General features: G+C 40.4%; 1 long non-coding RNA gene across 1 annotated transcript in view; it reads left to right on the forward strand.

Annotated features, from left to right (window-relative positions):
- Positions 1–22,765, forward strand: part of LOC131423949 (uncharacterized) — a 45,210-nt gene extending 22,445 nt beyond the window's left edge. The window contains exons 3-6 of the long non-coding RNA XR_009226173.1: positions 12,742–12,863; positions 14,795–14,963; positions 20,995–21,053; positions 22,398–22,765. This is a non-coding gene — a long non-coding RNA (uncharacterized LOC131423949). The remainder of the gene's footprint in view (positions 1–12,741; positions 12,864–14,794; positions 14,964–20,994; positions 21,054–22,397) is intronic.
- Positions 22,766–22,985: the final 220 nt, after the last annotated feature.

A 22,985-nucleotide genomic window follows, 5' to 3' on the forward strand; every position in this document is an offset into this window, starting at 1 on the left:
GCAGAGCACTTGCCTCGCATGTGTGAGGCACTGGGTTCGATCTTCAGCACTACATGAAAATAAACAAATAAAATAAAGGCATTCTGTTCATCTACAACTACAAAAAGAAAAAAAAAAAGAAAGTAGAGCTAAAGGATTTAAAAAGCTTACTATGACCAGAAAAGTGCTTGTAAAACTGAGGCCAAGAAAGGTGGCTTGTCGAAGAGATTAAGGCCCCACAGAGAGGCTAAGTACTTGGCACAGAGACAATAGGAAAGGTGGCTTCAAGATATCCCAGGAATTTGCAAGCCCACACAAACTGCATGCTCTCAAGGGTGTAGAAGGGAAAATTCCCTTGAAAAGAGACCATGGGGTGCCCTACTTACATAGCAGGGCCTAGAAATTTGCTCTTCTCTACTGAACTCCCCAGGTACTCAGAGGCCAGTGAAGCCGTGATTCCAGGGAGCTCAGCTACTGAGTGAGTTGGCAGCAGATCGTAGCATCATCCACATGGTACTAGTTCTGCAGGAATGCAGGTTGCTGCAGTTAAGGGGTCATGGAGGCTTCTACTAAGATTTCAAAGGAAGGCCTGGGAGGCCAGGCAAAGTGTAGCAGGGTCAGAATCCCTGCAGGATATCCCACAGGGGGCAATGTTTAAAGTTGTAAAGGCAAAGCTGAAGCTGGAATGGAGACCCCAGGAATTAAGAGAGATACCAGAAATGTAGACTGTCTGCTGAGGAAAGCTGCTGGTCCTGGAGACAGCCAGGCTAGAGGAGAACACAGTATACTGCATCTACAAGGCTAAACATCAGGGATGCCCAGTCCTTTTGGAGAGCACATCACAGGCCATGTGTCTCAGATGCTGTATTTGGAATTATGGATGGAGTTAGGGACCTGCTTGTCCTGCTGGGTTTTGCCCTTGTTTTTGTTCTATCCCTTCTTTCTATACCCTATTCCTCCCATTTGGAAAGGGAATGTTTACTCCATGCTGCTATATATTGGATGTATGTAACTTGCTTTTGATTTTTACAGGGGCTCATAGCCAAGAATTTGCCTTGAGTCACAGAGGAGACTTTGAACTTGAACTTTTTGGTAATGCTGGAACTGCTAGGACGATGGGATCCTTGGAGGTGGACTAAAGACATTTTGTATTATGAGATAGACATGAACTTTTGGGGAACAGGGATGGAATGTTAGTGTTTGGATATGAAGTGTCCTCAAAAATCTCCTGTGTTACTGTGGCAATGTTCAGAGGTGAAATGATTGGATTGTGAGAGCTGTAGATTAATCAATCCCTTTTGGTTTGAATGAATTGGGTGGTAACTGTAGGCAGATGTGGCATGGCTGGAGGGAGTGGGTCATGGGGACTGTGCCCTGGAAGGATTCCTCTTCCTTCTGACTCCTTCCCCTTCCCCCCTCTCTCTCTGTTTCCTGGTTTCCATGAATTGAATTGCACTCCTCCACCAGACCCTTCCACCACGAAGTTCTGCCTCACTTGGACCAGGAGCAATGGAGTTGGTCTACCATGGACTGAAAGCATGAAACCCAAATAAACTTTTTCTTCTCTGAGATTCCTTTCAGGTATTTTGGTCACAGTGGCAAAAGACTTTCTCATACACCCACTTTAGGGGAAGAAAGGAACAGGCCAGCCAGCAAGAGGGGCAGAGGAGAATTTAGGACTCATCATCAGAAAAGCCAGTTTGGTTCTGTTTCTTCTAATTGTTAAATTAGTGATCTGAGACTAGTGTCCTCATCTCCAATGGGGTGCACTGTATATTTCTTGTTGACCTCTCCAACTTTCTCTGCCCTGCTCTGGACCCCAAAAGACTGACCTATATGGACTCTGTGTTATCTTTCCATCACTGTGACAAATTACCTGAGAAAAATTGACTTAAAAGGAAGAAAAGATTTATTTTGGTTCATGGTTTCAGTCCATGGTTGCTTTTTCCTGTTGTTTTGGGCCTGTGGCACAGGACAAAATCATGATGTCATGAATGCATGATAGAGGAAGATTGTTAACTTCCTGGTGGCTAGGAATCAAAGAAACAGGAAGGGGCCAGTGTTCCATATCCCTCTCAAGGGCATGTCCCCAGTGGCCTAACTTCCTTCCAGTAGGCCCCACCTCCTTTAAGTTTCACCAACTCACAACAGAACCATCATCAGGGGAATCAAGCCTACGACACATATCCTGTAGGAAGTATTTAAGATCCAAACCATAATAGACTACATTAATGGGATCCTTTATTTCTGCCTGGCTAACTGGAAGAACCCATATAGAGATTGGCTGGCAGGAGAAGAATGAGGTTAAGTTACTTATTTCCCTTGGTCTCTTCTGGTTGGGCTATGGTTTGTCTGCTCCAATCTTATGTTCCATTCTGCTCCAATCTTATGTTCCATTCTGACAGGTTCTGGTGACTTCTCCCTCCCAGATACCATTAGCCTAATAAGGGAAATGGCTCCTGGCTATTGCTGGTCCCAAGCGTTTTTGTTACTTCCTTGTTACTTCCCCTCACCCTGCCCATGTGTTTCAAACGAGTTCCCTTGGTGAGTGTGATAGTTAATTTTATGTATCAACTTGACTGGGCCATGAAGTGCCCAGATAGTTATCCAAACGTGATTCTGGTGTTTCTGGATGAAATTAACATTTAAATCAGTAAACTAGTAAAGCAGATTGCCCTCCCTAATGTCATGGGCCTCATCCAATCAACTGAAGATCTGAATAGAACAAAAATGCTAAAGAAGAGGGAACTTCCGCCCAACTGTCTTGAACTGGGACGTGAGACATCTGCTGTTAGATTGGAACTTATACTCTCAATTCTCTTGGGTCCCCTGTTTGCCAACTGCAGATCTTGGGGCATCCAGCTTCCATAACTGTGTGAGCCAATATCTAACCCACCCCTTTATATATAAAGCACTGATTGGTTCCATTTCTTAGACTACTACAGTGTTCATCAAATGTTTACTGCCTCTTGCACGACTTCACCATCTCACAGGTACCTGCTAACTGTGACACTCATCAATTTAATACACAGGCAATGGAAAGAGAGCAGGGTAATGGATAAGAAGTATAGGAAAGCAACTTGCTGCTCTGGGAATGGCCAAAGTACCAGTGTCTTTCATCTTCTAACTGTCTCTCTGTCTCTCTCCTTCTTTCTCTTTCTCTCTCTCTCCCCCTGACCCTCCATCACCCCCAGGCCATTACTGGGAAGTTAGGTTCAGGGAGAGGGAGGGATAGAATACTCATCTCCTGTACTGCTCCCATACATCTTCACGAACCCTTTACCTCTTATTTTCATTTTATTAAAACATAATTGGCATACAATAAACTGAACATATTTAAAGTGTACTATTTGATGAGTTTTGACATATGTATATGCAAGATAATGAACATATCCATCACCCCCTAAAATTTCTTTGTGCCCCTTTGAAATCCCTCTTGCATCCCACCCCCAATCCCTAGGCAACTACTGATCTGCTTTCTGTCACTATAGATTCATTTGCATTTCCTACAATTATATAAAAGGAAGCATACAGTCTGCACTCTTTCTGCCTGCCTTCTTTCACTCAGCATAATTATTTTGAGATCCATCTGTGTTGTAGTATATATCAATAGTTCATTCCTTTTCATTTTTGATAGTATTTCATTTTGTGAATATATCACAGTTTGTTTATCCATTCACCAATTGATGGACATTTGGGATATTTCCAATTTGGGACTATTACAAATAATGCTGCTGTGAACATTTGTGTAGAAGTCTTACTATGGGTATACACTTTCACTTCTCTTGAGTAAAATCCTAAGAGAGAAATGACTGGATCGTGTACTAGGTGGTTGTTTCAAGTTTTGAGAAACTGCCATACTGCTTTCCAAGTTAGTTGTACCATTTTATATTTCCCAAGAATGTATGAGAATTCCAACTGATTCATACCCTTGGCAACATTTACTGTGTTCAGACTTCTGGATTTTATCCATTGCAAGAGATGTACAGTATCTCACTGTGGTTTTAATTTGCCATCCCCTGATGTATAATGATGTTGAATATCTTTTCATATGCTTCTTTTTTATCTGTATATCTTCTTTGGTGAAGTCAAACCTTTTACTCGTTTTAAATTGAGTTATTTATATTCTTATTTTTGAGTTTTGGAGGTATTTATATATTATAGATACAAATCCTTCATTAAATAGATGATGTGGATATAGTTTCTCTGGGTCTGTGGCCTCTCCTTTCATTCTCTTAGCAGGGTCTTTGAAGAGCAGGAGTTTAAAATGCTGATGAAATTCAATTTACCAACTTGCTCCTTTATACAGTTGTAGCTAATAATTCTTTGCCTAACCCAAGATTATGAAGATGTTCTCTTATGGTTGCCTCTAGATGTTTTAAGGTTTTGATTTTACCTTTAATCTATGTACTCTTCTCAGTTAATTTTTGTATATAGTCTCTGGAATAGATTAAAAATTTGTGGTTTTGCATGTGGATATCCACATGCTCTAATACATTCAGCTGAACAGATGAAATTTTTTCCTCTGAATTGCCCTTAAAATTTATCAAAAATCAATGTTTTTTTTGTGTGTGTAAAACATATTTAAGTCTATTTCTAAACTCTATCCTACTGCATAGCCCTATTTATTTAGTCTTTCTACCTATGTCTCACAATTTTGATCAGTACAACTTTATAATAACTCTTAAAAGCAGGCAGTGCTAACCCTCTAACTTTGCTGTTCTTTATCAATGTTTTGTTGTCTATTTAAGGGTTTTTTTTTGGAATTTTCATAAAAAATTTTAGAATAAGTTTGTCAATTTCTACTAAAAAGCATATTGAGTTGTTAGTTACTAGTACATTGAATCTACTGATGAGTTTGGAAAGAATCGGCATTTTAACAAAATTGAATCTCCTAACTTGTGAAGAGGGTATACATGTCTGTTTATTGAAGTGTCTAAAATTTTCCCTCAGCAATATTTCCTTCTTTGGTGTACTTGTCTTTTAAAATGTTGGAATATTTTGCTTTAAATATTTTACTTTTGAAGCTATTTTAAATATAGTTTTTTAAATCTCTGCTTTTGATTTTTCATTATTAGTACACAAAATCGATTGATTTTTGCATATTTATTTCAGATTTTTAACCTTGATAAGCCCATTTATTAGTCTTGTAGTTTTTAGAAATTCTATTGGGTTTTTATATGAACAATCATGTCTGTGAATAAAGACAATTTTTCTCCTTCCTTTCCAATGTTGATTTCTTTTATTTTATTTTTACTCTTAATACTGCCTATGATTTTCAGCATGATAGTAAACAAGAAGAAATCCTTGTTATTCTTGATTTTGGTGCTATATGTAGGGGGAAGCATGACTCTTTTTTAGAGATGCCTTTTATCAGGTTCAGGAAGTTCTATTCTTATTTTGGTGTGATTTTTTGTCTTGAATGGATTTTGAATTTTATCAAATGCTTTATGTCATCTCTTGATAGCATGTGGGTTTTCTTTTTAATATCTGTTCCTACAGTGAATTAGATTGACAAAATTTGAGTGTTAAACCAACCTTGCATTCTTGGATTCAATCATACTAAGTCATAATTATTTTTTTTTCACATTTTTTTCATATTATAAGATTCAACTTCCTAAAATTTTATTTAGAATACTTTCATCTATGATATTGATGCATAGCTTTCTTTTTTGTACTATCTTTTCTGATTCCAATGTATGGGTAACACTGGCCTAATAGAGTGGATTGGAAAGTATTTCCTTCTCTTCAGTTATCTAGAATAGCAATTAAAATTTAGTACTGTTTTTCTTTAAATATTTGGTGGAGGTCACCAATGAACCAAACTGGTCTTTATATTTAGTGACTGTGTTACTGGCTTATGTATTTATTATACTTTTCCTCATTACTTTAGAGGATACTTCTGTTTACATAAAAATATTTTACTGAAAAACAGTATTTTGTGTTATGCTGGCAGCAGTGTCAAACATCTCTGTCTTTACAGCATCTTGATTAGATGAAGCAGGCACATGAGTGATTGACCTATATTTGTTACAAGATTTTTAACTTTAAATTTAATTTCTTTAATAGATATAAATTGTTTCAGGTTAACAGTTTCTTCTTTAGTGAGAGTTGGAGTTGGTAATTTCTATTTTTCAGTTCAGTTTTCTAAGTTGCAGCATTTATTGGTATTCAGTTGTTTAGGATATGCCCATATTATTGTTCAATGTGGGATCTGTACAGCTGCAATGTTTCTCATTATTTATGTTGGTAATTTGTGTTTCCTTTTCATTTTTACTGATCAGCTTGATTAAAGATTTACTGATTTTATTGATATTCTCAAAAAAGCAAATTTGGTTTCATTGATATTCTTTATTTTTTCTGTTTTTCATTTTATTGACTTCAGTTCTGATATTTATGAGTAAGTTTTATTCTACTGTTTACTTATTTGCTCTTAGCTTCTAAGTTTCTTAAGGGGGAGGTTGAATTATCTGATTTGATGATTTTCTCATTCCTTATTTTCTAACACAGGCATTTAGTGCTATGAAACCCTCTTTCCTCCACCAAGTACTGCTTTAGTGGCTTCCCACAATTTTGATTAGGCTGTGTCTTATTTTTTTTTATTCAGCTAAAAATACTTCCTAATTTCCATTTTGAGTTCTTCATGATCCATGAGTTATTTAGAAGTATGCTATTTATTTTCCAAGTATTTGGAGATTTTCCAGAGATACTTCTGTTATTAATTTCCAATTTCATCAAGTTAAATTGAGAAAACAGTCTTGCTGAACTTTTATATTTACTGAGACTTGTTTGTCATAGAAAATATGTTCCATCTTATGAGACTTTCTTTGTGCACTTGAAACAATTTGCATTGTGCTATTGTTGGATGGAGAGTTCTATAGTATCAATAGGATCAATTTGTTTGACACTGCTGTTCAAGTCTTCTATATTATTTTTTGCCTACTTGTCATAACAATTACTAAGTCATGCACTGCATAACTTAGTAACAACAAGAAAACAATATTTGGTCCATGATGGACCATGTTTTGATGGTGGTCCCATAAGATTGGAATGTAGCTGAAAAATACTCAGTGATATTTTAGCAGCATAAAGTTATAGAGCAATGCATTAAACGTGTTTGTGTTGATTCTGGTGCAGGTAAACCTCCTGTGCTGCCAGGTGCATAAAGGTATAACACATATATACTTTATGATACTTAGTAATGGGAATAAGTGACTATGTTACTGGCTTATGTTTCTATTACACTATACTTTTCCTCATTACTTTAGAGCACACTACTTCTGTTTACATAAAAATAATTTACTGTAAAACAGTATTCTGTGTTATGCTGGCAGCAGTGTCAAACATCTCTGTCTTTACAGCATCTTGATTGGATGAAGCAGCCACATGAGTGATTGACCTATATCATCTAGGTTTGTGTAAGTACATGCTATGATATTCATAAGGACAAAATTGCCTAATGAGGTATTTTTAGGACATTTTATGAACTTGTCATTAAGAATCACATGAATATATTTTAATCTTTTACTGTAATTATGGATTTGTCCACTACTTCTTGTAGTTCTATCCGGTTTTGCTTTATGTCATTTGAGTTTCTTATTAGATACATAAATATTTAAAGATGCATGTCCTCTTAACAAATTAATATCCTTTTCATTATGAAATAACAGAAAAATCCCTAGTTTTATATATATATATATATATATATATATATATATATATATATATTTTTTTTTTTTTTTTTTTTTTGCACTGAAGTTTACTGTGTCTGATATAACACAACCACTCTGGCTTTCTTTCTTTCTTTTTAACAGTTTAATTGAGACATGTTACACAGTGTAAATTCACCCATTTTAAGTGTACAGTTCAATGGTTTTTAGTATATTTAGAATTGTGAAGCTATCACATAATCTAGTGTTAAAACATTTTTATTATCCTTAAAGAAAACCTAATATCCATTAGCAGCCACCCCCATTCCTTTTTCCTCCCACCTTCAACCTTAAGCAATCATTTTTATGTTTTATAGATATGCCTATTCTGGACATTTCATATAAATGGAGTCATAAAATATGTGGTCATTGTATTTGTTGTCTTAGAAATGAATATTTATTTATTTTTTTGTACTAAGGATTGAACCCAGGGATGCTTACCCACTGTTCCACATCCCTAGGCCTTTTTTATATTTTATTTAGATACAAGGTCTCACTGAGTCACTTAGGGCCTCCCTCAGTTGCTGAGGCTGGCTTTGAACTTGCAATCCTTCTGCCTCAGCCTCCCGAGCTGCTGGGATTACAGGCATGTGCCACTGCACCCAGCTTAGAAACAATGTTTATTTATTTATTTTTATTTTTTAGTTGTAGTTGGACACAATACTTTATTTATTTATTTTTATGTGGTGCTGAGGATTGAACCCAGGATCTGGCACATGCTAGGCGAGTGCTCTACCGCTGAGCCACAACCCCAGCCCCTAGAAACAATGTTTAATGAAATTTTTATTTTGACATAATTGCAGTTATCTTCAAATTCATATACATTTTCAAGAAATAGTTCAAAGAGGTCACATGTATTTTTTAATCAGTTTCTCCCAATTTGAATACACCATCACACCTTGTACGTCACACAATCAAGACGCAAAACAGTTTCGTTGCCACAGGATCCCTCATGTTGGTTTTTTTTTTTTTTACAGCAACACCCACTCCTCTTTAGGCTTTGACAACCACTAATCTATTCTTCATTTCTACAATTTTGTCATTTCAAGAGTGCTACATGAATGGCATCATGCTGTGTCTAACTTTGGGGACTGGCTTTTTTTCACCCACCATGATTCCCTGAAGGAATGGGTTTGTTCTTTTTTGTTGCTGAGTAGTGTTCCATGGTATGGATCTACCATGGTTATTTAACCATTCATTTGCTGGAAGACATCTTATTGTTTCTGGCCTATAACTATTATGAATATGGCTGCTATTCATATACAGATTTTTGTGTGAGCAACAGTCCTCCTTTCTCTGAGATAAATACTCAAGAGTCCAATTGCTGAGTTGTACGGTAGTCATAAGCTAGCTTAAAAAACACAACAAAACTGCTAAACAGGTTTCTAGAGTGTCTTGCCATTGAACACATCCATCAGTAATGTGTAAGTCATCCAGTTTCTCTACATTCTCATCTGCATTTGATATTGTCACTATCTTTTCAATTTTAGCCATTTTTGACAGTTTTAGCCATTTCAATGAGTATGTAGTGATATTTCACTGTAGTTTTAATTTGCATTTCCTTAAAGGGTAATGATGTTGAACATTTTTTCATGTGCTTGTTTTCCATCTGTATATCCTCAATGGGGAAATGCCTTTCCATGTCTTTTGCCTATTTTCTAATTGGATTTTTTTTTAACCGTTAAGTTTTGAAGCTTCTTCATATATTCTAGATAGGATCCTTTGTTATACATGTACTTTGTAGACATACTTACTCTGTAGTTTTTCTTCTCAATCATTTTACAAAGTCTTCTGAAGAGCAAAAGATTTTTTTAATTAAATTTAATTTATCAAATTTTCCTTTTTCAACCTTCTTTTAGTATCAAGTTTAAGAACTCTTTGCCTAGCCTTAGTTATTCTTCCCCCTTTTCCCCTAAATATTTTGTAGTTTTACATTTTACATTTAATTCTGTGATCCATTTCAATTACTTTCTGTATAAGGTGTAAGATTTAGGTCAAGGCTCTTTTTGTTTGCCTATGGATGTCCAATGTCTCCAACACCATTTGTTGAAAAGGCTATTTTTCCTCCATTCAATTGCTTTTGCACCTTTGTCATAAATCAATTCAGCATATTTGTGTGGATCTATTTCTGGATTCTCTATTCTGTTCCATTTATCTTTGTGTCTATCTCTCTGCCAATATCACACAGACTTGATTATTATAGCTCTATTAGTGTAGAAATCAAGTAGGCTGATTCTTTCCTCTTCTTTTTTAAAATTAAAGCTATTCTTAGTTCATTTATCTTTCAATATAAATTTTATAATAGTCTTTTCTGTACCTATATAAATGTTACTAGGATTTTGGTAGAAATTCTGTTAAAGCAATGATATTAATTTGGGGAGAATTAATATTTTTATTCATTTCTGTTGAGCCTTCTAATCCATGAACACTGACGTCTTACCATTTGCTTAGATCTAGTTGATTGAGTTCATCAACAAGAGTAGTTTTTAACATGTAAGTACTGTACATGTTTTGTTTGATTTACAACTAAGTATTTTTTTATAAGTGATTTTCAATGGTATTGTATTTTAAATTTTGATTCCCATGTGTTTATTTCTAGCACATAGAAATATAGTTGACTTGTATATCTTACACACTATAATCTTACTAAGCTTATTAATTCTAAGAGTTTTTTTTGTAGAATCCTTGGGATTTCTACATAGTTGGTCATGTCATTGATAGCGAATTTTCTTTCTTTCTTTTCCAAATGCATATGTAGTTTAATTCCTTTTCTTGCCTTATTACACTGGCTAAGAGCTTCCAGTCACATGTTGATTGAGAGTGTTGGGAGTGGAGAGCCTTTCTTTATATTCAATTTTGGGGGAAAGCATTTACTTGCCTACAATTTAGTATAATGCTACTGGTTAATTATAGGATTTTTTTTGCACTCTTTTATTTAAAGAAGGAAGTTTTCCACCTTACAATTTCTCTGAGATTTTTAAAAATTATAAATGGACATGAAATTTTATCAAGTGTTTTTTGTTTTGATTGTTGTGATCACACGATTTTACTTCTTTAGACTTCAGCATGGTAGACAATCTATGGAAAGCAGAAGTCATGATACTAAAGGTAAAGTACAATTCAGAGCAAGGAAAATTATCAGAGATAGAAAAAGTCATGATATAATAATTAGTAGAGTTAATCTATTAAGAGACACTTAGCAATCCTAAAAGGATATGACTCAAACAACAAGGAAAGCTACTGAGGTCATGGCAGCCAGAAAGCAGAGCGAGAAGGGGAAGGGACCAGGGACTAGGTGTACCCTCCCATGACATGCCCCCAGTGACCTTCTTGTTCTAACTAGGCCCCACCACCTAGTGTCTACACCTCATTATAATGTCATCAAATTATTAATCCATCAATGGATGAACCCATTGATGAAGTCAGAGCCCTATGATCCAATACTTCCAAAGAGTTCCTTCTGTGAACAATGCTGCCTTGAAATCAAGGCTTCTACACATGAGGTTTTAGGGGAAATTCCAGATCCAACCCTTAAGAGTTTTATATGTCTCTAAGATTCCATTCATTTTAAAAATCTCTATTCTTGATTCTTAAAATGATTCCATTTTATTTTATTAACTGAAAAATTATTTTATTTTATTGGCTATTTTGGGGCTTATAATACCTTTATCTCATCATAGTTTACTATCAAGAAATATTATACCATTTAAAATATGGTATAAGATTGTAACAGTAGTATCCCTTCCATTTTTGTGTTATTAACATCACAAATTTTTACCTAAGTTATCAATTTTGTACTCTATTGCCATTGTTTTTTGTTTAATGAATTATTTTATACAGATATTTAAGCAAAAGGGAAGCATATTTACCACCCAGTTATCATTTCTGGATTCTTTTCATTCTTTTGTGCAGACCCATATTTTCTTCTGGCGTCTGGAAGATATTCCTTCCCCAGAATGGATGAGCTTCAATATTTCTTATAGTGTGGGTCTACTAATAATGGATTTATTTCAGCTTTTAAAAATATATAAAAAGTTTCTGTGTTGCTTTGTTTTTGAAAGATGTTTCTCTTGGGTGCAGAATTCTGGAGTTAACCTTGTTTTTCCTTTAGTACTTTAATGGTATTCCTCCCTGGTCTTCTTGTTGGCCTTGTGAGAGTGGGTGTCTCACCCTTTTCTTTGTCCCTTTGTACATAGCATTTCTTGTCCTTCTGTTAGGATTTATCACTGATTTTGAGTAGTTTGGTTTTGATGAGCCTTGGTGTAGTTCTCTTCCTGTTTCTTGTGCTTGGGGTTCTTGCAAATTCTTGGATATGTCAATTTATAATTTTCATCAAATTTGAAAAATTATTGGCCATTATTCAAATATGTTTTTCTGCCTCTCTTCCCTTGGAGACTCAATTACACACACACACACACACACACACACATACATGTATGTGTGTGGGGTGAGTGTGTAATATGTCTATACTGAAGTTGTTCTACAGCTTGCTGATGCTCTATTCATTAAAAAATTCTATTTTCTGTTTCATTTTTTTCTTTTGCTGTTTTAAAGTTTACTAATATCTTCTTCTGCAATGCTTAATCTGCTATTAGTTCTACCTTGTGTATTTGCCATTTTACATATTGGAATTTTTATTTCTATAAATTCAACTTGGTCCAGGCACATTGGCGCATGCTTGTAATCCCAGCAGCTCAGGAGGCTGAAGTAGGAAGAATGCAAGTTTGAAGCAAGCCTCAGCAACTTAGGGAGGCCCTAAGCAACTTAGCAAAACCCTATCTTAAAATAGAAAATAAAAAGGGCTTGGGATGTGGCTCAGTGGTTAAGTGCCCCTGGGTTTAATTGCTGGTACACATACATATACACACATACATATTCAGTTGGATGTTTTTTTTTTTTTGGTATCTACATTTTTGTTTTCAGCATAGAAAAAACTGTCATGGTAACTGGGTTAATATCATGGAGTGCTAATTCTAACATCTATGCCAGTTTTGAGTTGATTTTAATTGATCAATTTTGTTCTTCATTATGGTTGTATTTTTTTGGATGCCAGATTATGAGTTTTCCTGTTGGATGTGGGACAGTTTTGCATGCATTCCTTGTGATTTCACCATGGCTGGGATGTCAGGAATCATGGAGCTGGACATTGGCACATCTTGTCAAGTTATATAGCAGGTGAGTTGCTTTGGGCTGGGCCTCCAGGATACCCAGAGATCCTCCCCAGTGTTGCACAGCAGTTTTCTCCTTGTCAGAACCCTGTCCTCTGTCACACTCCATCTTCAAGATCACATTTCCTAGGGCACACTGCCTTGTTTGCAGAAGAAAGGCAAAGAATCCTAAACAGTACTTTGTTCACCTGCGTTGATGACAGGGACAAGAACCACTCCTTCTACCATATGATTTGTACTTTCTTCTTTCGTATTTCTTTCGATCATTTATAGTGTTTTTGCATTGAAAATTCCATTTAAAAAAGGCTGGCAAAATCTGTAAGTTCTTGCAGTTTATGTTCCAGTGGGGGAGGTTGTGGTAGTCTGCTTAGTGGCTTTCAAAGATGTCCTTGTCCTAATTCATAGAACCAGATGCCCTTATGAATTTTGCTATAAGAGACATCATCCTGGGCTGTTCAGGAAGACCCAATGTAATCACAAGTGTCCTTAAAAGAATTATAGGAGATGTGACTATAAAAGCAGGGGAGAGAGAGAGAGAGAGAGAGAGAGAGAGAGAGAGAGAGAGAGAGAGAGAGAGAGAGAGAAGAAGAAGAAGAAGAAGAAGAAGAAGAAGAAGAAGAAGGAGAAGGAGAAGGAGAAGGAGAAGGAGAAGGAGAAGGAGAAGGAGAAGGAGAAGGAGAAGGAGAAGGAGAAGGAGAAAGGAGAGGAGAGGAGAAGAGAAGAGAAGAGATGAGATATATGAAGATGCTACATTGGCTGGTTTACAGAGGGAGGAAGGCCATGAACCAAGAAGTGCATGCAGCCTCCCGAAGGTGGAAAAGTGAAGAAATGTGTCTCCCCTAGAGCTTCCAGAAGGAATGGAGGCCTGCCAAAACCTTTAGTCCAGTGAAATAGGTTTTAGACTTCTGACCTCCAGAACTCCAAGAAAATAAGTTTGCCTTGTTTAAAGCCACTGTTTTTGTGATAACTTGCTATAGTAGCAATAAAAAAACAATATGGTGTCAAATATTAAACAAATAATAACTTACAGGGAATGTTATTGCTGTAGATGAAATCAACAGAGTGTGAATGATGCAGTGATAGAGAAAAATGGGTGTGTATCATAGTGTTGGGGAGACCTGGCTTGGATAGTGGTCAGAAAAAATCTTTCTGAAAGGTGACATTTAGTCTGAGTTCTGAAGGATGAAAGGAACCATCTATATTAAACTCATCTTTTTTTCTTTCTGGTCTAGCACCAACTCCCCATCCAACTCTTGGCTACAACAGTGAAATGAGAGCTCTCTCATTTCAGGGAAGGTTTGCTTCTAACCCAGAGGTTGACAGAAAAGGAGTGACTTTACTTTGCAGGAGGAGGTTGTATTTGGGGAAGGACTTTCTGGCTGGAAGCTGGTTGAGAAAGGCCACATTGATCCCAGTACACAAGTAGCACTCACCTTTGAACCTGGAGGATAGCTCAGCGGGCAGGTACACACCCTGCAGCTTGTAAGGAAGAGGGAGGCTTGGTAAAGGAAGTACCTTGTCCCCAGTTGCTCAGCTAGTTATCAGCATTGCTGAGCACAGAGCCCAGGGGTCATGTGTCCTAGTCCTGTGCTGTCCTCCTCATGATACTAGGATTAATTTTAGATGGTTGAGTTGGAATCCTGGAGCCAATTACCTGGATGAGAGCACCAAATGCACTCGGGCACCTAGCTTCTTGGAAGAGGCAGGACTGAGCTTGGCTGGACTTCTTCAGACCCCAAGAGAAAGACCTTAAGGCTGGTAGAGGGGCCATCTGATAGGTGAGATGTTGGGTGGGACCTGGGGCACCTATACCACTGCCCATGGAAGGGCTGGGACTGCTGCTGCTACTCCAGGCCAGAGAGGTTGACAATGCCTGTGAAAATTCTAAGATGGCCTGTCACTGCCTTGCTGCAGTCACCTCCTGCCCTGTGATTCCAGGCCATGCAGGCAGTGGGAATGGCCAATGTCTGGCTCAGGTCCAGGACCTTCTAGTGACTAACTCCAGGCCCATAAGAGCCAAGTGTCCCAGAAGCAGTATGGAGGATGCAACCTCACATCCACGAAGCGGACAGATGTTTGTGAATGTTTACTCTGTGCCCACTGTAAGGTAGGTCCAGGGTGGGGCAGGAAAGGGAATGAGATAGCAAAAGGAACAAAAGGAGGGTGGGGTGGCAAATACAAGGGTTTATGAGTCTGTCTGCTGCCCTCTTGACCATGTGGGTCATGTGTGTTCTCAAAGAATGCTAATTCAGTCACTGGACACCTGTCCCTTGGCTTTGGCACCTGGGATGATGGTAAATGCATCCACAAACACTGACAGATGGGTCCTTGTGTCGTCCTAAACAGGAGGCAATTGCAGTGAGGAGTTGTCCAGAGATTCACCCAAGTCAGTGAGGTGGGTGTCCAGGCCCACTGTCATCTAGCCCACAGAATAAATGAGGGAATGAGTGAAGGAATGAACGGGAAGCAAACATCCATGCAAGCTAGCTCCAGTATCTGAATGGGCAGTGAGGATCTGAGGTAGGAAAGATACCCCTGGAAGTGGGTAGTCAGGAAGGGCTTGACCGGGAAGAGGGTCAGCCCCTGCCTATACCAGGCTGATCATGTACTTGTTGAGAGAAGGCATACATAAAAAACGATGGAGTAACTTCAACTCATAAATATGTCAGGGAATGTGAGTCGTGCCACACACACATTCTAGTGCAGGAACAGAAAAAGATCCCACTTCACGGAGGGGTAGTACCCAGAGTTTAAAGAAGGGTCCTTGGGGAGGGGTGTGTTTGTGGGAGAGGAGTTAGTGATATGCTGCATTGAGGGTTAGGCAGGTGAGCACATTCTGGGATGGAACGTTGCATGTGAAGCCGGCATCTGGCCGAGATTGGTGATGTTGGGGTGCCATGCTGGGCACTGCATGGAGGAGGAGGTAGCCGTGAAGGGGCGCCATAGGGAAAAGAGGACTAAAGCCTGCAGGGGTGTAGAGGGGAGTGCTGTAGTTGAAATCTGCAGGGCTCCTTCAAGGCCCATGTATGCATTAAAGGCTTGGTCCCTAGTCTATGGAGCTTTTGGGTGGTGATGAGATCTTTAAGGGGTAGGCCCTAGTCAGAGGTCTTTACATCACTTGGGGAACACCTCCAAAGAGGACTCCAGTCCTTTACACACTCTCTTGCTCCTCTGGTGATAAGGTGAGTGATTTTATTCCATCATGTGCTCCCACCACGATATGTAGCCCTGCCCCAGGCCCAAAGCAACAGGGCCAACCATTCATGGGCTAGAACTTCCAAAACTGTGAGCCAAAATAAACCTCTCCTTTTTATAAGTTGATAATTTCAGATATTTGTTATAGCTACAGAAAGCTGACTTACATAGGGAATAAATTGGTTGAAACAGCCTAGGGGAGCCTGACCCTTCCCTGAAGCCCGGAGCTAGCCCCAGGCCCTTCCCCAACCCTGGTCAGATTGCTGGGTCCTCAGTAGAGAAGATCCCCCTCCTTCCCTGCTAGGCATCATCTTTCTGTAGCACTATATTTTTTTCTCAATTGTCTTTGTGGCTCCCAACTCCTAGAGGCTGTGGCCCCCAGTCTTCAACCTGGGATTGGCTTCTCTCCTTGCCATTTCCTCTTATTCACCCCCATCCTGTGTTCCCCCTGCTCTAGTGCTCCAGTGTACCTGCTCCCAAGAAGACATTGTGGTCTTCTGTTGTGAATCTACTGCTGACCCACCCTCTTCCCTGGACCCCAGCCCACGTGTCTTTTCCTTCTGTCCATCTCTCCAAACCCTACTGTTATGGTTTGGATCTGGAAAGTCTCACAAAGCAGCAAGTGTTCAAGTCTTGTTCCCTACTGCAGCCAGCATCAGAGGTGGGGCTTTTAGGAAGCGACTGGATCATGAGAGCTCTGACTCCATCAGTGGATTCATCCGTTGATAGCTGAATGCACACCTGGGAAGTGGTGGAAGTGGTAGGCAGGTGCAGTGTGGTTGGAGGAAGTACGTCCCTGGGGGCATGCCAGTTGTTCCCCAACCCCCACTTCCTGGCGGTCATGGGCTGAGCAAGTTTTGTCCACCTTGCCCTTGTGCCATGAAGCTCTTCCTCACCTCAGACCTAGAGCAATGAAGCCAACGGACCATAGACAAGCCTTTGAAACCATGAGCCAAAATAAATCCTTCCTTCTTAAAGTTACTCACCTACCTCCTCATCCTCTGAGACCTAGCTCAAGGTCCTCCCCTTCTAGGAATCCCACACTGACTTGCCTAGTTCAGAGCTGCCTCTAACTTCCTTGAATTCTTGCAGAATTTGCTGTCCACACATCTTCTCTACACTTTCCATGTTGCCCCTGGGTTGTTCATTGTACCTCTGTGGGGAAATTTTATTGGACTCCTAAGATTTGGCTGTGGATTTTGTGTAAACCTTTCTGTGTTATGATTTTTAAAAATGTTGAGTGTTACCTTTCTAATTCTACTGTGAGGATTAAAACAGCCTATTATGCTGGGCACGGTGACACATGCTTTTAATCCCAGCAGCTTGGGAGGCTGAGATAGGAGGATAACGAGTTCAAAGCCAGCCTCTGCAATGATGAGGTGCTAAGCAACTCAGTGAGACCCTATCTCTAAATAAAATACAAAATAGGGCTGGGGATATGGCTCATTGGTCAAGGGCTGGTACCAAACAAAACAACAACCTATTATATACAATATGGCTGGTAAATAGATGGCACCCAATAAATGCTTATAGTAATGAATGCAAATTTTTCTCCCCTAATAAATGCCCCTCAGACATGGGGTTCCTGGTACTGTGAGGGTTCAGTCACATGAGAACCCCAGAGCCCAGCTGGACCTGAACGAGACCAGCAGATATCACTGGCTGGACTCCCTAAGTGCCCAGGTCCTTGGGCCCTTTTCTCACTGTTCTGTGGCTCCTGCTTCATCTGTTCCACACAGAGGCAGGCACAGGATCAAGGCTTCCTGAAGAGTGTGAAGAAGCTGTGGTTCTCTTCCTGGGATTACTGAGGAGCCCCTTGAGATCTTGGTCCCTGTGAATCTGTGTCTCCTGTCTTTCTGAGATTCTTAAACAGGTTCTCAAGGACTCTCCCACCCCCAGGGATTTGTTCCCCTCTTTTCTTGGTCACAAAGAGCCCTACTTTCCTAATGAGCTGCTAAGGAGCTGTCAATTATGGATGCAAATAAAGAGGCCGGAAACCATTACCAGCCCAGAAATGAACTGAGGGAAGCAACTTTTCTTCAGCCTCCTGGGCTTGCCCCTGCTTCCCTGGGAAAGCCAAGCAGAAACAGGTCGGGGAGGCCGGCCTGCAGACCTCCCCCTACAGCAGAACAGGCTGCTGGCTTCTTCTCACAGACTCGTCCAATTGAAGGTTGACCCTCAGAATCAGGTCGCAGTGTGGGGGATTGTCCATATGTGTTATATATCACTTTAGGGTATGTATGAGGTATTTCCCATATACAAAATAAATTTCAGGTATTGAACAAATGTGGTAGACATTTATATTCTTCTTCTAGAAAATTTCTTATTTTCTAGAAATTTCTTTCCTGGCCACATACAATTCTCCACAAAAATCGGCTTAATAAGTTGTACTAATTTATTAAGTAATTGATTAATAAATTTTCACATAATTTATTTTTATTTTCACATTAAAGAATATATGAGCCCATTGGGCTAGGCAAGCAGGGACAGAAGGTGGTCCTCGGGCAGCTTATCTTCCTGGCCCCAGGCTCCCAACACCTTCTCTCCCCAACAAAACCCTCTTTTTCTGATTCCCAGGGACCACCTGATTTCCACGTTTTAGTAAAATATTTGAGGGTTTTGGTATCAGACTGCTTGTGTTCAGATGCTGTTCCCTATATTTGGAAAAGTAGCTCAACCTCTCCATGTGGCAATTTCTTTATTTATACAGGCAGCTGTACGGGGGGAAAAATGACTTGTCTTCTCATCTTGGGTTCATATCTGAGGTTCCTAGAACTGAAGACAGATTAACAAGAGAAAAGCACACCACGTTGTTTAATATAAATTTTAATGACATGGTCCTTGAGAAATGAAGACCCAAAGAAATGAGGCCATCTCTGTATTTTTCTGCTGTTTGATGAGGAAGTGGATAGCCGGGCAGAAGCGTGACTGGACCAAGGGGTTGTGAGCTAATGAGGAAAAACTTGACAGAGAGGATCTTTGTTCATATTTTTCTCTGCATCCCAGTGTCTTCAGAAATAAGAGTGTTCCTTTCCTCTGGGTCAGGGTGGGCATCTTTCACGTGAGAGTCTTCTGAGCTACTTTGGGGGAAGATTAGAAAATTCTTCCCAGGTGTTATGGTGGGAGAAAGGTTGGGGGAAGGTCAGAGGGAACTTCCTGCTTCTGGTTTTTTCTTTTTTCAAATACCAAAGAGTCATATTTTGGGGTGTCCTGAACGCCAACATAGACAATCACAGCACTGCTCTGATAGGGATCTATAAAGATGAAAAGGTGTGAGTGTGTGGAGAGTCATGTGGCACCTAGACTCCCGTGAGCCCTCAATCAACCCAGTGGCCTCCTAAGACTGTCACAATAGCAGCTCCTCACAGTGAGGGAAGGCCTATTGTCCCCATTTGCCCATGAAGAAAGGGAGAAACTGAGGCCAAGAGAAATTAACCTGAGGCCATCAGCAGCGTCCCACTTTTATCATCTGAGCCTAGAAGTCCTGTTCTTCCCAGTACATGTGCTGACTGCTAAGCCTTACCATGTTCCCTCTCCCAGGGGAGTTGCATGTTAATGGTGGCCAGAGGTCCTATGTTAATGCACAAAACTATGAAAATCTAATTGTGGAACCTTAAAAATCTCACCTAATGGCTGGGGAAAGTGGGCAGTGTCAGGTAGTGAGTTAGGGAAGGGGGAGGTTTTGTTTTGTTTGTTTGTTTGTTTGAATAGCAATGAAAGAGAAAGAAAATTTTTGCTGCTTTTGAAATCATAATCTCTTTGTTCTTAACCCACTTGGAGAATCTCAACCAGGAAGAGCCGCAGCTGGGAAGGTAGGACTTGAGCCTGTAGGCTTCTAGTTAAAAAACCCTTGTCCTTGAAACTTTGGAATTTAGAGAAGCTTTAGATGCTCTGGGGCCTAGGAAGGGGCTTAGGAGGGATCTGGCTGGCAGCAGAGTTTGGAGAAGATCTTCTCAAGGCAGAGCTGAGAAGGGTGGGAACAAGGCTGAGTGTCCACAAAGAGTCCTTCTCTCAATAGCTCTCTTGCAAGAATTCTTAGTTTCTGGTGCCTCTGCCTGGGTTGGGTGACTAAGGCTGGAACACATTACTGGGAGGAGCTGACATGCTTTTAAAGGTGCCTCTGAGTCCTGAGGTCACCTGAAGTCAGAAGTTGAGTCAATTCCACCAGAGCACATGGGCTAAGTGAAGCACGTCTCTTGAAAGAAAATTTGGGGTGTTGTTGCTAAAGAAGGAGGAACTGATACTCAGGAACCAGAAAGATATTGATTACAATTTCTATCTTGGACAGGTAATTAAAAAATAGACTTTAGAACTACATGTATACTGGGTTTGAATACCTGTGTGATTTGAGCAAACTTCTCAAATTTCTTGGACTTTAAAATCCTCTTGAGAGCAATGGAAGGATGCTATCTGGTTAGGATTTGGTGTAGGAGGCATGAATAATAGATGGCCATGCTCCTTCCTCATACTGAATGTATGCACAAAATGTTAGTATGTGCCCTCTCTCCCTTTCAATTCATTTATTGATCAATTCAATAAATATTGAGAACTGACTATGTCTAACAACACTATGCTACATGTTAGAAATCAGATGAATTTGAAATGTTTTCTGAGCTTTATTAGCTTGGAGTCTGAGGTAGTATAGTCATAAAGAAGTAGAGTTGTCTCTCAGTGTTTGTGGAGGATTGGTTCCAGAAGTCCCCTTTGATACCAAAATCCATAGAGGGTCAAGTCCCTCATATAAATTGGGATAGTATTGGCACATAACATTTGCACATCCTCCCATAGACTTCAAACTATCTCCACATTACTAGGATACCTACTACAATGAAAATGTTATGTAAATAACTTTTTAACTGTATTGTTTACTGAATAATGGCAAAAAATAAGTCCTATATGTTCAATACAGCCACATTTTTTTTCCAAATATTTTCAATCTATAGGTGTTGAAAATGTTGATAGGAACCCCCAGCTATGGAAGGCCTGCTGTACAAAAATTGTGGTGAGTGGTGTAATGCATTATAGCACAAAGTGTCTCTTTTCTGATGTGTATATGCAGTGAGATACATATTAAATGCCATTTAATTATATATTTAATAATGTCTTTGCATACAATTAGGGCTCCTGGGAAAACTAGTTTCACGTTACTATCACTTTTCTACTTTCCTCCTGTCCGAACTGTGGACCAGAGCTGCCTACACAGCTCAATCCTTCGATGTTCCTTCTTTTCGCTTCCACCTGCCACGCAGCCCAGTGCTCTGCCCCACAGTAAGAAATGAGGGACTGGGGATTACTGCAAATTGGAAAAACAGCCCCAGAATAACCAAGCTGACTGTTCTGAGTTGGCTAGCCTCCCTTCTCTGCTTAGCTCCCTCTTCTTCTCCCTTGCTTGGAACTGTGCCTGGTGCTGGCAGCGCGTGGGGCACGGGGACAGGCAGGTTGCAGCGCTTGGTTCTCCCCTGCAGGAGACTTCCCCCAGCCTGGCAGGAGCATACTTCAAGCTTCTCTGAAACTCAGCCTCGGAGGGCTTGAACACCAGAGTGAAAGGTTCCAAGGGGCCCATTTCTTCACATCGGCAAAGCTATTTTTCTGCAGTGACCTTTGATCTAATTGCACGCTTGCCATCATTCAACGGCACTCACAATTCTTCATCCAGTAGGGAAATGACAAGAGACTGCAGGGCTTTAAATGTTCAGTCCTTGATCCTGTGGCTTTTTGCCTCAAATGCCACCCAGGCCCCTACAGGAGAGTATGCAATAGTGACTCCAGAGTCTAAATGTCCTAACAGCAGGAGTGCCAGGGGTCAGACCACAGTCAAGGAAGGGGGAAGGATGGGAGAGAGGGGACCTGAGGACATGGTTCTAATGCCAGCTGCCATGAAGGGGCTGCTGAGAAGGGCACTAGAACTCAGTAGCGACTGGGCTGTGACCGGTGCTTGGCTGTGTCCACCAAAGGCCTGACTGGACAGGTCAGAGAGGGTAAAGAACCTGGGGCAGGTCCAGATAAGAGGAAATCAAGTGGGGAACAAGATGGAATTCTGCTTCCTGAGAATTTGTCTGAAAAGAGCAAGTCGGGCAACGGCAGGGTGCACCAATGTTGGGGAGCAGTGCCTACATCCACTTGGGCTCCAATGTGGGACCCCCCACCTCCTCTTAGGACCTCGGGACCTCCTGCTGAGATCACTGGGTGTGCTCACAGACTGGCCTCCCTGCCGCCACTCCACCCTCGCGGCTGTCAGGGGTAACCTTTGAAAAATACAAACAGAAATGTTTACCTCCCCCCAGATTCTTCAACAGTTCTCAAAACCCTACAGAATAAGTTCAGACTCTTTGGTGTGGCTTTTCAGGTCATATGAGGACTGGCCTCAACCAACTGCTCAGGTCTTGGCTCCTGGAACATCCCACCCCACACCTTGAGTTGTGACCACCCTCGTGAAATCTCTGTGTCCTGCTCAGGAGCATGCCAGGTACTGCCTCACCCATCCATCTTTGCCCATGGGGACTTCTCTGTCTGTATCTGATCATCTCCTCCTCTTTGCCCATGGGTATTTTATCTATGTTTCAAGAGCCTCTGAGAAGCCATCCCTTATCTCAGGTGAGAATTTCTGGCTCCTACACCTCCTGATTTGAACCCTAACTGGAGACGTACTCACCCCTAGGAAGTTGTAAGCGATTTAAGGTCAAGACTTACATAAAAAACATGGGGGACTTTCTCTGTACCAGCTCAGTGCCAGGCTTGTAGCAAGTGCCCAATGGGCTGTGAGTATAGGAACCTGAAGCCCTTGCTGGTGTGAGTGGTAATGACCCCCAGAGCTGCGTCCAGGAAGGGCAAGGCAGTAAAGGAGCAGAGAAGAGTCGTGCGTCTCTTTTCTCTGACTCTCATCATTCATTTGCCAGGCTGAGCTCAGCAGCCCTGCCACCAAGGGATATAGAGC

Source organism: Marmota monax, unplaced genomic scaffold (assembly GCF_021218885.2).
Source record: "Marmota monax isolate L192 unplaced genomic scaffold, Marmota_monax_Labrador192_F-V1.1 WCK01_AAM20220418_F8-fsc00081, whole genome shotgun sequence".
Lineage (NCBI taxonomy): Eukaryota > Metazoa > Chordata > Mammalia > Rodentia > Sciuridae > Marmota > Marmota monax.